The following is a 15,224-nucleotide window of genomic DNA, read 5'->3' on the forward strand; positions in this document are numbered from 1 at the left end:
CTCCAATCGATACTGAGCACCAATCCAAGTATCTTAGACTCCTTACCTTCTGTCTCGAGCAATACTCAGGATGATTGGCAATCTTTACTCAGTTTAAAGAATTCCCATTCTCGCACCTTTATTCACAGTGCCATCATGACTGAGTATCTGAGAAGCAACAGTGCCCCTATGGGCCTAATAGTGACAAACACTCCCAGGCTTTTTCTTACAGACAAGATATTTCTCAAAGACTGGTCACTGATCGCGTGGCGTTGCACACGCGATTGGTTAATTCTTATCATTAACACGGCCAAAAGGGTAGCTGATGCCATACTTATTGAGATCCAAACTTTGGAGGGGCAGATCAAGACCACCATCTCAAGCGCCATTTTCAAAAGAAACCTGGAAGAGACAAATAAAACCAGCAAAGAGCACAAAGACTCGATCTTACTGACCAAAATCGACAAATTTAAAAAGGACCTAGCGCGCTTCTCCTTCGAGAAGGTATATCCTTACACCAGTGAACAGTACGTTCCACCTGAGTACAATAAGAAAGGCAGACGGTATGGGTCGAACTACTCTTCGTCTGGGTCAGACACCTATTCCACCGATTCAGATTCCCAGAACAATGCACAACCACCGAGGAGAGGTAGAGGACAATCTCGGCCTAATTTCAGACAAAACATGCCACACCCTTACCAACAAGGAACACCTTGGTGGCCGCCTGCTCCATGGGGCTACCAACCCCCCTTTTCCCAACCTCCACTTCCTTTTCCAGCTCAGGCTCCATTCTTTGGCCAACCGCCTTTTTTAGGATCAGGTCGCGGACGAAATCGAGGAAGAAGGAGAGGCCCCCCACAGGTACATTGGCAAACGGAGGAACCACAACAACCGAATACCCGGAGCAGGAAGGGACAACCCCAACCAGGGACAAGCACGAGCACAACGAATTAGTTGTTAATCTCAGTACCAAAGTTCTGACATCTGATGAACAACGAGTCCTTAATAAAGGTTTGGGGTTTGTACCCACTAATGAGGGAGACCCATTCCAGCTCCGCTGTGAATTGGCCAAATTCTTTAGGAAGATACGTCTTCATTTCTTTTTTAAGGACAAAGACCTTACAACTTCTGCAGATGATTCCCCTGACAGGAATACAGGCCTGAAAATTGCCTCTACTTTCAACCCTCCAGTTCATCTCGTTCCAGATCGAGTAAAAGTATTCGAACAAGCAGTGATCCAAGACATCACCACCTACAATGCCAGAGAAAACAAGGCTTATCATAATCTTTCAAAGAGGGACAAACAAGCATTAATGGCACTTGCGAAGGATGATTCCATCACGATAAAACCAGCAGACAAAGGCGGAGCAATTGTCATTTTAGACACAGAGACATACCGTACTGAATGCCTGAGACAACTTGGGAATCTTGCAGCGTACAAACCGCTCTCTGAGGATCCGACTTCCAGACTGACGAGAGAGATTAGAACCCTCGTTGATGATGCACTAGCTGCCGGCTGGATCACAGAACAAGAATCCAATTTCCTAACTACCAAATACCCGGTCATGCCATACTTTTATGTCTTACCAAAGATCCATAAAGAACAAAGACCACCTCCAGGGCGACCGATAATATCAGGTATAGGCTCTCTGTTAGAACCTCTTTCCACTTTCGTGGATTTCTTTTTGCAGCCGCTTGTGAAGGAGATGCCGAGCTATCTGCAAGATACTAAGGACGTCCTTCGTCTGCTCCCAGACATCGGTTTTGACACAGAATCAGACATATTGGTGAGCTTCGATGTGGAATCTTTATATACCTCTATTCCACAAACAGAGACCCTAACAGCCATAGAGAGCCTTCTAGAGATGAGAACCCTTGACACCATCACACCTGTTCATTTCATCATGGAATGTGCCAGGTTGGCTATGATGGAAAATTTCTTCAGGTTCGAGGAGACAATCTATCTGCAGGTCTCAGGAACATCCATGGGCAGCATTTTCGCGCCGAGCTTAGCCAATCTGTATGTCCACCTCTTCGAACAGCACAATGTACTAAGTGAGTCAAATCCATTCAGAGAGCAGATAAAGATATGGAGAAGGTACATTGATGACATTCTGGTAGTGTGGCATGGATCTGTCACCTCTCTTTTGGATTTCCATGTATGGCTTAATGGACAAAACGATGTTTTACGTTTTACAGCAGCTTATGATAAAACCCGGTTGCCTTTTCTAGACATCGTGATCAGCCCGGACCAAGGCAGACTGGGGAGTGAGCTATACAGAAAACCTTCCTCAAAGAATTCTCTTTTGAGCTTCCAAAGTCACCATCCAAGATCACTCCGGGAAAACTTACCCATAGGACAGTTCCTGCGTGTCCGCAGGAATTGCTCTGATCTAACCACTTTCAATCGACATGCAGACGAGCTATCTAGTCAGCTACAAGATAGACAATACCCCAAGAACTTGGTCAGACGTGCTCGGAAAAGAGCCACCAACAACCATCGAGGGGCACTTCTAGAACCTCCAGTACCAAAACCACCACTGTTGAGAATGACCTGTGTCAATACATTTAGCACGTGGTCTAACCATGTACAAAAAACGATTAGGAGACATTGGCGGATTCTAAATGTAGGGAATGAGGCGCTACCATCACCCCTCTTCTCTTTTAAAAGAGGTACCAACCTTAGAGACAACCTAGTTCACACAAGACCACGGGAGAAATCTACCAACATCACTAATACCCTGTGGAACCTGCCACCGGTACAGGGGCATTTCCCATGTGGCCAGTGCTCTGTCTGTCCTCAAACTCAGGCCACTAAAATCATCGATATCGGTACCAACTCACCTTGGATTCTAAGAAAACACACAAATTGTAACACCGAAAGGGTGATCTATCTCATAACTTGCCCCTGTTCATTGCGATATGTGGGTATGACCACCCGTAAGATCAAAACTCGCATTAATGAACATAAGAGTACTATCAGACGGAATAAACAAGCCACCAAACTTACCAACCACTTTCTGTCTTTGGGTCATAAACCGGAGGACTTGAGATGGGTGGTCTTAGAACAACCCTTCATCCCCACTCATGTCACAGACATCAGCAGATTTTTGTTCTTGAAAGAACAAAAATGGGTGTTCAAACTCAAAAGCGATCTGTTTGGTTTGAACGACGATATCCCATGGTCATCTTTGTAATCTGCAACTCTGAGAGACACTCACACATTATGCAGCCTTTTTAGATCTCTATCATTTTTGCACAAGGGATATCGCTCTTTTCATTTGAAGTGTCCAGTACGGGTACTTAATCAATGGCCCCTCCTCTGGGTTCTATGAATATTACATGTGGCATCACTTCCCTTACAGAGTTTAGGTTTTACACCCCTAACTCTGACTAACACCTGATAATAGATGAGGACAGCCACCTATGGCTTTATTCGACTACACAATCGCACTTTTTACATCCCGATTGTGCCATTCTAAATTGTAATTTTATGTTAAGTGGCCTTTCGGATCATTGGAATTTCTTATTCCTATAAATATGTTAAACCGTAATGTATAATTCCATAGGGTGATACTCTTATAGCACATAATCTTTTTATATGCAGAGCAGCTTTGTACACGCCTCGCGCTTCACAAACACACCTTGATTATATCACTTCGGCAGACATTCCAACATGGCGCCGATATATGTTTTGTATAGGAACTACGCTATACAACTACATTTCCCTAGTTCCCCTCGGACGAGAAAACACATAGCCTTTCTGTCCCTTTGAGCGTTCCGTATACAGTAACGAAGTCGGACGCCCATTGGTCTATATTAGGCTACTCCCTCGTCCGGTCCGCCACCTCCCCTTCCAGCTCAGCTTCTAGCGTGGGGTACCGACGGAGAGGTGAGTCCTGGCGCTTCGACATTCGACTTCTGTTTTTTCGTTTTGTCTTTAAGTGTGGTATACTTTACACAGTAGTTGCAGATGGGGCGTGAGTCTTTAAGCGCGAGATGACACGTTGTTATGTCTTTGTCGTCTTAGCCATAGTGTCCACTGCTCGAGTTATTGAACATATGGCTGTTCCAACAATGGACTCTATGCCAATTGTAAAGACTTGTGTTGCATTATTGACCGGCTCCTTATCGTGTGCCAACTTTACAGCGCACTTTTAGATATGCAAGCATATTATGACATCTGTGCCATTAGTGTTCGCTTACTTTTGACTAGACTGTTTGATTCTGCCTTATTTCATAATTGCATCCACAAACGACACATTGTGGAAGTCTTTTCCCCCCTCCCCACTATAACACTATGGGATACACTACCCTGGGGCTAATTATTGTACGCATTGATGCTCTCTTCCTCATAGAGCGGTGCCTCCTGTCCTGAGCGGATGCCAGGCGAGGCGAGTTACATACCCGAAAATTGGCGGGTAAGTACATAATCAATTTCTTGGTATGTCTACCATTTTGTGTATACAATACGTTTACTTGTATTGTGCTCATGACTGTTAGTACACTGTATCTAGCCGTATCTGTGTTGGATATTGATATTTTTTAGAAATGATTGATTTTTCTCTTCTATTGTAACTAGGTTTCTGGTTTCCCCTTCCAAAAATCCCAGGGAAACGGACTAACATAAAAGGTTGTATTGGGAATTCATCCCAACTACTAGTTTACATAAGTTTCCTTTGTTCACGTTTTTTGCAGTAGCGATAAAGGTCCTGATGAGAGCTTGGCCTTCATAGTCCGATAGCCGAAACATGTAGACCACCACCCTGACAGTTATTTGTTACACTGTCAACGCACTGTTTTTAAAGTGGCATCAAGACAGCACCAGAATAAAATTGTTTGTGTTTTGATAGCCATTTTTAATAGCACTTTTTCCTTTTATTCTTGGCACTGCAAACCATCACCCTACCTTTGGTCACCCACGACTGGGACTACCATACAACCGCCATAATTACCCAAGTGGTTGGTTGTTGTGGTCTAGTTCAGAGCTCCCAAATGATGAATAGCCACCTTTGTGGGTGATGGGAACTCAACCTCTTTGGGTATACCCCAGATGGTTTTCACTCTTCTGAATATATCAGGTATCCACACAGAATATATTTTTTAGACCCACAGTATTTTTGGTATAATACTTTCACAACTCTACCACCAGTCAAAGCTGACCACTGCTTTAGACAGTATGCGGGTCGGTTCATTGACTAATACATTCATACAATTGAAAGATTCTTACCTAATGGAAAGTGTTTTGGATGGTATGGCTCCTGTGATGGCAAGAAAGCTCTATTTGCAGTGGAGATATGGTTCTCTACCTCTGAGGGCCTTTACCAGCTCTTGGTCCCAGCCCCCAACAACAGAGCAATGCCCAGCCTGCGCATATCCACAGGAAAGTGATTTACATGTGGCCCTTTTTTGTAAAGCCTACCAAAGAGCGAGGAAGTATTGGCTCGTACCCATTCTTAAATACATGGGATTCAGGAAATATTTGCCTGCGTTCAGAAATGGCAGATAGGAAGACAGAGAGGAAGTTTCAGTTCCAAATGGCTGAACTCAAGATGGCAGCAGAGGAGAGGAAACTGACTCATTGAAGAAGCTTCAGAGAGCTGGACATTGGAGGCAGACGAGAAGAGTCAAGCAATCAGGTTGACAGCAAACCCACAGTGTCTGAAGAAGACAAAAAAGTTTGCATACCCAAAGAACTGGTGCCCAACCATGTGGTAGGGGATGATATAGAGAAGTGATTTTCTAGCTATGAGGTGGCACTTAAGATGCACAGGGTCCCAAAAGAGGTTTGGGTGCATCACTCTGGAACCACATGGCCCCAGTGAGGGGGGACACCTTGATTACACTAGAAGTGGTGGACCAGATGAATTACAACCCAGTGAAAATCATCCTTGTCACCAGGTTTTGACTCAACCCAGAAAGATATTTCAGAAGTTTCAGAAATAGCCAAAAGAAGTGGAACCAGTCTTGGGTGTTTTTTCTTGATTACACCCCCAAAGCACTGAATGGTTGGGTTCAGGGCAGCAAATTTGATGATTTTACTGGGTTAGTTAATCTGATACTAGGAGAACACTTGCTCAGTACATGTTTTGTGGTGATGTGCCAGCACGTGGTTGACAGCAAAGGAAGTGGACCTCTCAATTAGTACCACCACGGTGTCCAAGAAGAATCCTGGGAGTGACTCCAAGAAGGGTGGTTCAGGTTGCCCCATTGGAGTAAGTGGGAAGTCAAAGGTGATCCAGACAAGTCACAGAGTAAGATGGGAGAAATGTGTTCCCAAGCCTCTTCTGAGAAATAGGGCCCAGGGCACTTCATTTCGAGCCTCAGTGCTTTGATTATTCTGAGTTAGAACATAAGCAAGAGGACTGGTGGGAACTCTACAGGGGTGGCCAATGCATCATTAGGGGTGAGTAGTCTCCATGGGCAGATCATAGACAATGCCATGGTCTTCCTTACCTGGGAGATAGACTCAGAGGGTGAGCTTGTGATGCCTAAGGGTGGGAGTTACACCTTCCAGCAGGTGAAAGTGAAAAGGATCCCTGTCACTGCTCTGAGGGACCCCAGGGCTATCCAGATCATGACAGTGGAAAGGCTGGTTTCCCCAGAGCAGCACACTGGTCAGGTGTGTGGGGTAACACGTGGGGCTGGAGGTTGAGGTTGTGATCCCTGAGGGTAGGAGGCATCCCTTCCACCAACCAGTTAAAAATGAATGGGAACTCTTCCTCTGCTCTTAGGGACACCAGTGCTAGTCTGACCATGACATTAGAAAGGCTGGTTACTCCAGAGCAGTACATCGGTCAGGTGTGTAGCGTAACTCAGAGCCAGGGGCTGGAGTTTTCCCTCCATAGTCCTGTATGCCTGGAGTGGGGTGGGGTGGGGTGGGGAGGTGGCCCAGAGAAGAGTCATAGTTACTCCCCTGATGCCCATAGACAGCATTCTGGGGAAAGAGTTGCCCCCTGTGTCAGGAGAGCTAGGAAGAGTTGGCACCCAAGGAGCACTTACAGATCAGCTTTCTAGGGGTATGCCCCCTAAGTGGAGGGTTCAGGCATGCAGATGGATGGGCAGTGTGAGGGAGTACTCACCCTTCTCCCCTGTTTAGCCTCAGTGTATAGAGCCTGGCCTAAAAGGTCCCAGGATTCCTCACCTGAACTGGTGGGAGGTGGAGTGCAAGTAGGATGCCAAACACCCGGGCTGCTGCCCACCACTCTGAGAAACCTCAGATGCCAGAAAACCTTCAGGAGCCCATTTGGAACTCCTTGCCAGTCCCAAGGCTGGATGTGTGGTCTACCCAATTTCTCCACTTGGAGCATCCACCTGGCAGAGGATGGTCTGGGGCCTGGCTCTTGACATTGACACCTGACAGTGGTCTGGTTGCTGTCCTTATGGGCAGAATATTCCTTGAGATGGAGACAGAAGCCTGATCCAAGGGATAGAAAGGGCCACATCACCTTGTTGGCCATAGTGGGACTGTCTGCCTACTGGGATGCATCTGTGAGCAAGTTAAGGTTAGGTGTTTCAAAGATGGTGTCCACAAGTGAGAGTAAGGGTTCTCCAGGGATCAATGCAGTGGCTCGGAAGAGTGTAGACAGGGGTCTCCACCTGAGTTCAGTGGCGTAGAACAGACAAGTGCCTCTGCATATTAGAGCCTTCGTCTATGTTCTATTGCCTAAGCAGGGAAGATCATTGATGTATTGATTAGTATACCCTAGCTTTTGACTGGAGGTGGTCATGTTGAACTTTACCTTTTACTCAGATGTTTTGCCTTCACCCTCCTGTTTTCTGAACCCTCTTTTGGCAGGCTTTTAGGATTATGTGCACTTTACCACTGCTAACCAGGGCTAAAATGCTAATGCTCTGTTCTATAAACATGGTAACATTGGCTTACACCTAAGTGGCACATTTAATTAACTTGTAAATCTGTAATAAAGTTGTAGTACAAGTACCCAGGGCCTATAATTAGGGTGAAGATTTATCACTGAGTTGCAGTGCCCTTGGGCCGAGCAAGGGTGTGCAAGGGCGACGCAACTACTAAATCAGATTTATCAAGCCATGCAAGGCCACCTTGGTGGCCCAGCAAGGCCTGATAAATCTAGAGGAACAAAGCGCAACACAAATCACTGATTTGTGTTACTCAGCCCAGGGAGGTATTCCATGGGAGAACAATAGGTGTTTCCACACATCTGAGGTTCTGTAGCGATCCAATCCCGTGTATTCGGTATCGTAGTACTAACACGATTTTGGTACCAATGAACCGTAAATGATCCATTATATGCATAACAGTGTTTTCGCTACGCAACGAGCATGAATTCACTGAGAAATAGGGCATTCTGTTGCTAAATCATGGCATCCATTTTAGATACGGCATCCATTTTGTTTCTTGCCCTCACATAGTCAATGGACGAGCGATGACCCCGGCAGAATCACCTTGTTAAGGACACGTAAGCTCAAACTCCCAAGAGAAAGCTGACGCTGCGTGACTAGGCAGAATCAAGCTGCCTCCCCTACCTGAGGCCAATCCTGCTACACTGGTTCTCGTGTCCATTGTCCTGATTGAGAGGCCGAATACGGTAGCCATGCCCGTTTACGATCCATAAACACCTCTTATCCGACTTTTTCTATCCCTTGCACCTGGCTCTGCTCCTCTCCTTCTGGGCTTTTACAATGGGGAGGTTACGATTTTTATGATGGGGAGGATCGGGCAAAGAATGGAAAACTGACAAGGAGACCTGATCGAATACCGAAAACCGACGACTAATTATTGTTTGATGTATGTTTATTGTCTGTTTGGGATACCGGGTTGGGCATGAGAAATATTCGTGTAATGTTGCCTAAAGACATATTTCGTGTATTTAAGGCGCAACCCACTTCATGCAATTCGAACAGTCTCGTAGATTCTGCCTCTGTGTGGTTCCTATGACTTCTGTGTCCCTGCAGTAAATAAACCTTGGTCTTTGACGCCACCATCAAGAAGCCCGCGTCTCTGTTTATTTGTGCACCAAGGCAGGAAGGAACTCAGGGGTCTTTGGGTGTTGTTTCCCTGACACCTCTGGACTCTTAAAAGTCCAGAACCTCAAATTGGCGCCCAACGTGGGGCGACGTCATCCGGTACCGGTCCAAAGCCTGAAAAGTTCGAGGAGCTTCGTGTGAAGATTCCGGAGGGAGGTACCCCGCTTCATCGATCCCTGTATGTCGTAAAAGTGGCCTGACGATCTCTTCCACGAGGGTTCCCGTTCCCAGACGGCTACAGAGGACCGCTTCCTTGACTGTCGCCCTGTCTTGGACCCGAGGTGCAGACCTTAGTACGGCGAGACGTAGACGGGTTCTCCTTGGTGACGTCTTCCACATTTCAGTTAAGTATTAAGTGGGTTGCGCTCAGTTTGGTTGTTCCTTTTTGCTCTTGTTTTGCTCTCTGGATACGTTTGTTTCTGAATTCGTAGATTATCATTGGTTGCTCTTGTTAAGATAATCTTTTGGTATTGGTTCATTTGGTAGGCCTAAGTTCTTTGCGCATTTTTGGTTGGAATTTGTCCTTAGTTTATAATGACTAATAGTAGTAATTGTTTCCTGTCCTGGTTAAGTTGCAACGGGGATTCCCGGTTGGAGGATCCGTGTTCGGTTCCTCCGATTGGAACTCCTACATATGAGCTCTATTGTAAACACGGTGTAGGTCCTATCACTTATAATGAAGTATGGGTCCGTTATACCAGAAAGGATGGTGTCCTTAGTTGGCCACCACATGGTAGCTTTGAAATTGAAATTCTAGATAATCTAGAAATGAAGTTGTTTAAAAAGAAAGCCCAGCCGGCAATGTTTGATTCTTTTCGCGTGTGGCGTAAAGAAGCCAAACAGAGAGAAATTAAGAAGACGAAGAAGGAACAGAAAGAGAAAGGGTTGATGTTAATGGAGTCTGCGATGGAGATGGCGAATAGAAAACATAATTTGGCAATTGATAAATGCTACCCTGTATTGCCATCTTGTCCTGCTAAGCCGATAGAGGACCCTGAAAAGGATCCTCTGTTGTCTTATCTGTTAAGATCGCCTCCACCGTATGCACAGGGTATTGCAGCGCCACAGTTATTACCTGTTGTACAGCCAGCTGCTGGTCAGCCTGGAATAGTTGCTCCACTTCCTTTGATTCCAGCTCCTGTCCTTCCTGTGGTTAATGTTCCCTCGGCACCCCCTCTTCCTGGGTCGCCTATTCCGCCTTTGCCTATCGTTTCACCAACTGCTTTACCTACTACTCCCACCCTTACTATTTCATCTGCTCCAGCTGCCCTGTTCCCAAACCCTGTAAACATTCTGACTCCGCTTTCTGTTCGTCGGAAAATAAACGACTCTGTAACTAATATCTTAACTCCTCTCTACAGGTCTTTAATTGGGACCCCCGTTTCTGACTCTACGCAGAGACGTAGCCAGCTTCCTGGTCCCCAGGAACGAGAGATGTTAGATTCGACAGCTCTTAGGTGGATGTCGAAAGCCGCGAAGTATGATGCACGAAGAGTGTTAGATACCTTTATGCAATGGAATGAACCAACTCAACGTTATGTTTTTGACGTGATGTGCGTGAGGAATGGGATGATGATGATTTAGATTCCGTCCCCTCTGATTTGATAAATGTTCAGCAAAAGTTTGCCGCAGGAATGGTGATAGGTTCAGAAGTAAGGGAAGCGATAGAACTGATTTTAGCTTATAGGGATGACTCTCCTCTTCAGTCTCTAAGGGGTTCTTATGGTTCACCGATTACTAGGAAAAGACGAGGTCAGTATCCGATGAGGGAAGTTCCACCCATATGGCGCGAAGCAGTTCAAGCTGATGCGGCTAATAATATTGTAGCTGCTCCGGCACATTTCCATAGAGTGTGGATACACATCCCTTGGAAGCGAGCAGAAGTATTAGCAGTAAAACAGGCATTACCGGACCCGCGTAAGAATCCTGCTGGTTATTATAAAGAGTTAGCACAGACAGTTCATGCGTGTGTCATGAATTTGGCAGACATTGAAATGCTATTTGGTAATGTAGTGCCACAGCCTATATGGGCCAAGATTCGGCAAGAGAACCACCCCGTCGCCCTGGGGGGTGATTGGCCAGCTATTATAGTGGCAGACGCGCAACAAGTTGGTGGTGCTAAACCTGAGCCTCTGATTGCTGCTTTACCTGGTAGAATAATCAATCTGATGAAAACACTGATGCCAGCGTTACGGGTCAACTGGGATAAACTATCAGCATGCAAGCAGAAGAAAGACGAAAGCGTCTCTGATTTCTTCACTAGATTTGAAGAGACCTTCGTAGACCACAGTGGGCAAGATATAAGTACTGAGGGAGGTCAGAGGTTGTTTGTCGACAAGTTTGTGTTTAATTTACTGCCTGAGCTTAGTAACAAGTTAAAGGATTCTGAGAGTGCATGGGCAGTGTCGACGACAGCACAAATACTTGCAACTGCTCAGTATTACGAGAATAGAGAGAAAGAAGAGAAGGAAAAGTCAGAAAAGAAGACAAAAGATTTAAAGACTAAAGTACTATTGCAACAAGCATATCCGACTCGCTCGAATCAGTCAGATTCACAGCAGCGACCCCAGATTCAGCACCAGCCACAATTGCAACAAGGGACGTCCCAAAGATTTAATTATGGATTTCCTAAAAAGGAGGGCCATTATAAGAACGAGTGTCCAGTACTGCACACACAAACCAGTGGTGTCCCAGCTCAGAGAGGTAGTGGTGGGTTTACGCAAGCTCCTAGAGGTAGAGGACGTGGTACAATGACTCCACAGGCTGATCGCCAATCAAATTATTTCGATCAGCGAAATGTACAACCTACGCAACTAGGTAGATCTTCACAGTATCATGTTGAGGATTACTATGAAAATAATGAAGAGATTCAGAGAAGTGATTACTAGGACATCCACAGGCAAAGAGAGGGAGTAGTATCAGTTCCAGTTGATCAGAGTGGACCTTATGTCGCAGTAGTTACCTCAGGCGTGGTCGAACCGTTTCTGTTGGATACTGGTGCGGCAAAAAGTTCAATTATGCATGCGAAACTCCCTGGCGCACCTTTGTCTGGCTTAACGAACACTTCAGTAGGTTTCTCAGGCGCCCCTGTTCACAATCCTGTTTCTAGTCCTTTGTCAATTTCTGTTGGCCCATGCAATAGAAGCACCTCTTATCCTAACAACCGGTTGTAATGAAAATCTGCTTGGTTTAGATCTGTTGAAACGCCTGCATGCAACACTGTACTGTTCTCCTTCGGGAGTACAGCTCACATTAGGCAAAAGAGTCATTTCTCCAATGTACATGTCGATGGATAAGCTCCCACCAGAGCTGCGTTCTCTCCCTGATACTCTTTGGGCGACTGGTCCTAACGATGTAGGCCTTTTGGAAATTCCCCCTTATGTGGTAAGTTTGAAAGCGAATGTTAGATTCCCACGAATCCCACAGTATCGGATTTCAAATGAAGGTGAACGTGCACTTTTACTGATCGTGAAAGACTTAATACACAAAGATGTGATAGAGGAAACTAGAGGAAATGTTTGCAATAGTCCTGTTCTGCCGATTTTGAAATGCACTGACCCTTCCAAACCTCCAATCTACAGATTTGTGATTGACCTCAGAGAGGTTAACAAAATCGTGATTCCACAGTTTCCTGTGGTACCAGATATCACTGCATTATTGACGTTGATTCCTGCATCAGCCTCGTGGTTTACAGTGATCGACTTGAAGAATGCCTTTTTCAGCATTCCGATAGCCGAGGAAAGTAGAGACATTTTTGGTTTCTCCTTAGGAGGTCGCAGTTTCAGGTTCAAGCGCGCTCCACAAGGCTATTGTGAGAGCCCTTCAATTTACAGCCAAGCATTGAAAAGTCAATTAGATGCTCTTGTACTTCCTCCTGGTGTTGCTCTGATTCAATACGTAGATGATCTTTTACTGGCCGCCGATGACAAGGAAACTTGCAAAACAGCTACAATTTCTTTACTACGTCATTTGTCCGACTTACATCACAAGGTCTCCCCTTCTAAACTGCAATGTTGTTGCCAAGAAGTGACCTACTTAGGTCATCTTTTGTCAAAGGAGGGAAGAAGGTTGACCCCAGAGAGAATCAAAGCAATTTCACAGATGACTGTACCAAGCACACAGAGAGAAGTGCGTGCGTTTTTGGGTATTACGTCATACTGTAGGCAATGGATCCCAAATTTTTCTCTCATGGCAAAACCATTGGTAGCCCTGACTGGAAAAGGTGTTCCGAGCCCTTTGCCATGGTCTGATGAATGTCAACAGAGCTTCTCCGACTTACGTGATGCGCTGTGTTCAGCTCCTGTGTTGGGCACTCCTGACTACAGTAAGCCGTTTACACCATATGTCCATGAAAGAGAAGGTTGTGCATTGAGTGTATTAACGCAACAATTTGGCGACAAACAGCGGCCTTGTGCGTATTTCTCATCCACATTAGATCCGGTAGCCAGAGCATTACCAAGTTGTTTGAGAGCTACAGCAGCAGCCGCAGTGTCTATTCGACAGTCTGCTGGACTAGTCATGAACAACATGTTAGTAGTCATGGTTCCACATGCTGTGGATACACTCATGAATGGAACGAAAACTCAACACCTCACCAGTGCTAGACTATCAGGCTATGAGCTGACACTTTTGGCAAGTCACATTCAAATCAAGCGATGCAGCATATTGAATCCAGCAACGCTGTTGCTGACTACTCAGGAGTCGAGTGATTCAGAGCCTCATGATTGTTGTTTTAGAACTGAGGAAGAGACAAAAGGTAGGATTGACTTAAAAGATACTCCGTTACTAGATCCAGATGGCACTTTGTACGTCGATGGGTCATGTTTTAAACTACAGAATGGTGATGTGATGGCCGCGTATGCAGTTAAGACTTTGGGTACGATTGTGGAGACAGCAAAAGAGAGAGTCAGAATTCTGCCCAAGCTGCAGAATTAATTGCACTAACAAGAGCGTGTGTTTTAGCTGAGGGAAAGAGAGTGAATGTGTTTACTGATAGCCAATACGCCTTCGGCGTAGCACATAGCTTTGGACGCCTGTGGAAAGAAAGAGGTTTTCTCACGTCCCATGGGACTAAGATCCAACATGGACAGTTAGTCAGTGATCTATTGGAATCTCTGACCCTACCGAATGAAGTTGCGATTGTGAAGTGCAGTGCACATCGAAAGATTACGGATGATGTTGGCCGTGGGAATGCATTTGCTGATGAGGTCGCCAAAGAGACGGCCAAGAAAATGATGAGCCGAATGTACGTTGCAACGTCTGCAAGATGGATTGCTGAATCAGGAATGTGTGAAAATACGATTGAAAGTGTGAAGGCAATCCAGAATGAAGCAACTGAAAATGAGAAGAATGCGTGGAGGGAGAAAACGGGTAAATTGGATTCGAGTGGATGTTGGGTTGATCTGTCTGAACATCAACGTTGGATGTTACCTGATGCGTATGTGCTTGCGGTAGTCACGATGGCGCATGGAGCGGCACACATTAGTTCGAAAGGGATCTGTAAACTGTTAGCTCCAGTATGGAAGAATGATGGAATTACTAAGTGTGCGGAAAGAGTGGTGAAAAATTGCATGATATGCCTGATGCATAATCCTGGCAAGGGAACCCCAACCCCAACTGGTCATTTTGCTCCCCCTTCTTGTCCCTTTGAAGTGATTCAGTTGGATGTTATCCACATGGACAGGTGTAACAATCTTAAATATGTCCTAGTGGTAGTCTGTGCCTTTTCAAGATGGATTGAGGCATATCCATTAAAGGATAACACTGCTATGTCCACTGCCAAAATCCTCCTCAAAGAGTACTTCGCCAGATATGGTATGCCACGGATTGTTTGGCCAGACAATGGAAGTGAGTTTGTAGGGAAAGTTATAAAGAGTGTGTGTGCGGGTCTGGGAATCGTCCAGAAATTCCACAGTGCGAATCACCCACAGTCAGCAGGTTTGGTTGAAGGGTACAATGGTACCTTGAAGCTGAAACTTGCTAAAATTCAAGCTTCCACTGGTCTCTCTTGGCCAGACGCACTGCCTTTAGCTTTACTGTCCACCAGAGCGACTGTACACTCTCGAGTAGGGCTTAGCCCATATGAGATTGTGTTCGGTCGTCCTGCTAATGTTTGGGGAGTCCCTAGGCCAAAGGAATTCAAACAGATCGAATATCCTATGTTGATTGATTACCTTTTTGATCTGACTGCTAAATTAAGCCTTATTCATCAACAGGTATTCGAATCCTTGCCTAAGCTG

The sequence above is a fragment of the Triturus cristatus genome, chromosome 5_1 (genome assembly GCF_964204655.1).
Source record: "Triturus cristatus chromosome 5_1, aTriCri1.1, whole genome shotgun sequence".
Taxonomy (NCBI): Eukaryota; Metazoa; Chordata; class Amphibia; order Caudata; family Salamandridae; genus Triturus; species Triturus cristatus.